The sequence below is a fragment of the Echinops telfairi genome, unplaced genomic scaffold, assembly GCF_000313985.2.
Source record: "Echinops telfairi isolate 266 unplaced genomic scaffold, ASM31398v2 ScPeMD7_5592;HRSCAF=6446, whole genome shotgun sequence".
NCBI lineage: Eukaryota > Metazoa > Chordata > Mammalia > Afrosoricida > Tenrecidae > Echinops > Echinops telfairi.
The window spans coordinates 51040009-51042454 of NW_022109491.1; the positions used below are offsets into that span (position 1 = coordinate 51040009).

At 55.8% G+C, this 2446-nt stretch overlaps 1 protein-coding gene across 4 annotated transcripts in view; it reads left to right on the forward strand.

Moving 5' to 3' along the window:
* B3GAT1 (beta-1,3-glucuronyltransferase 1) overlaps window positions 1-2446 on the forward strand; it is a 43403-nt gene that overhangs the window by 906 nt on the left and 40051 nt on the right. For 3 of the 4 annotated variants that reach the window (XM_045295358.1, XM_045295355.1, XM_004714211.2), the window contains exon 1: window positions 1-49. The exons of the other annotated variant lie outside the window; for it this stretch is intronic. The gene's annotated coding sequence lies outside the window, so the exon portion shown is untranslated. The remainder of the gene's footprint in view (window positions 50-2446) is intronic. 4 annotated transcript variants of the gene reach the window in all.

The following is a 2446-nucleotide window of genomic DNA, read 5'->3' on the forward strand; positions in this document are numbered from 1 at the left end:
GGCCCGCGCCGGGGAGCATCCCGACTCGCATCCCGACTCGCCAAAGCAGGTCAGTGCCCTGGGCCGGGGCCCGCGCCGGCCCGCCGCCTCTTGGCCGCACAGAGCCCCTTTATGCGGCCGCATCAGTACCCACGCCATGTCCGCGCGGGTGTGTGTGTGTGTGTGTGTGTGTGTGTGTGTGTGTGTGTGCTCGTGCCGCGGGGAAGCTGGAAAGGGGCTGCTGGAAGCCGAGCCGGGCTGGGAGGCGGCTGTGGCCACTGAGGAAGAACGGCCACGCCGGGGAGGCTGCGAAACAAAACCAGACCGTGGGCCTGCCCTCCGTGGCCCGGGATGAAGGCGGACTGATCCTCAGGAGCTTCTGGACAGTTGTCTCTGGCCTTTGACCGGTCCGTGCCCTTTCCATCCCAGCAGGTGGTTCCTGCCAGGACCAGCACCCTCTCCCCACCCTCCTACAATAATTTCCACCCGCCTATGCCCACCCCCACCCCCCTCAGAGGCACTGCAAGTTAACTCTTTTGCAGGGTACCCAAGCTCTGCAGCTCCACTGGGGGTGCAGAGGGAATGAGAGGTGCCAAGGGCGTCTACGGGTCCTTGGGCCCTTTCTGGGTGGCGGAGAGGAAGGTGTTATGTCCGGTTCGCCAGCCTTTCCCTCCATCTTGGGTTCCAGCGAACGGCCCCCACCCCTCCAAAGCCAGAGCACACAACTTCGACAAAAGGCGAGAGTTGAGGTAGGAAAGGAGGCGGAAGGAAACTACCAGATCCATCAGTGCCAGGGAAAGACAAGAGGACAACCCCAGCCCCCACCCCCACCCCACCCCACACACAACGCCTAAGTACAGCCCTAACTCAACCTCCCCTTCCCCAGTCCAACCTGCCCTATGAGCAGCCCGGCACCTCAGAATGGCTTCTCTGGAAACTGCACTAAGAGACCAAGACCCAGCTCTTTACTGACAGTTGCTGCCAAGGGTGGTGAGGGCACCTCCGGGTGCACCAGTCTGAGTGGTACTCTTAGAACTGGGGCTGTGAGATTGGTGCTCTCTCAGAAGACTGGGTAGAGATGCTCTATTGCATACTGCAACGGTTTTGCATGTTTGCGTGGAAGTGGAGGAACGCAGTTTCATAAGTTACTGGAACCCAGTGTGAGTATGTACACCCCCCCAACTCCTGGACTCTGTTGTCCGAGGTCATTCCAAGTTTGTTTTTTCTTTTGTTTTCCTTGCTCTACCTGTCTCCCTATTTCTCCCTATACAAAGCTGGGGGCATTTTCTCCCAGATCTGCTTAGCTGACGACTATTATGGACTGTGATTGGTTCAAGCACCAATCCCTCCTAGACCCTCAATGAAACTGTCCAGTTTGCCCGGTCTATACCCAGCATTCTGGGTTCTGGATCCAAATGATATTTTCTCTCTGCCCTTTTTACTGGAGATACAAATGCTATCCAGTGTTACTGTAACAGAACAGGTTAATGCATTTTGTTTTTCATTCAGCGCCAGAGCCAATGGCTGGCTTCACTCATTTCTAAAACTGAACCGTAGACACTTGGGAACTACGGTATGTGCTGGCATGGTGGAAGTTCCAATGTGACGAGTTGAGAATATGTTTACGGATGAGCTGGTACCAACTGCCTCACCATCAGTATGGAGCAGCTCCAGCCGTAGGATGGGGCCATTGGCAGAGATGAAGGCTGCAGAAGAAAAGACCCGTAAGCTAGCTCAGCTCACCTCCTCTCACTTCTGGATGGATTGGAATTTCCCACATAGCTCTTTGGGGATCAGGGCAGCAAACTAGCTTTACTTTTCCTCTGTGAGACACTAAGTGATGGGGTAGGAAAGGGGGGAGCTTTGCAAATGTAAGCAATGTGGGGGGCAGAGCTGGAGGGGTCAAGGTGCTAGGGCAGCATGTTGGCTCAATTTGACTGGATGCGCTGGCTCAGAGCGTGAACACTCCCTCTGTGAGAACTGGAGAGGAGAGACAGGCCCCTGGAGGAGGCTGGGAGACAGGGGGGTAGTCTGAGAGTTTCTAAATCGTCCCTATGGGAGAAAGAACCGGAGGAGGCAAGCAGGGACACAAAGCACACTGGGAGAAGGACACAGGCACTCGGAGATGTCTGGGACGTGAGTGGGAACCCACGCAGGCCCAGCCACGCTCCTTCCACCCTCCAGCTGAGGAAGAACTTTCCTTTGGTTTTCACTAATGCGGGGTAGTTCAGTGGGAGGCTGACAGAAGGCTATAGAGAGTTTGAGCATGTGAGAAATCCAGTCACCCGCTTCCCCCACCCCCACCCCCACCCCTCCTTGTACTGAGGGTCCTCTTTCCATCATCTGGCCCCTCCGTCCCCAGTCCCCTTGGGCCTGAGAATCTGGAGAAAGGTTAAAAAAAAGACCTTCTTTCATATAGCCCCTGCCCCAGGATTCCAGGCAGGAAGACCTTTCAGGACTCCTGAAA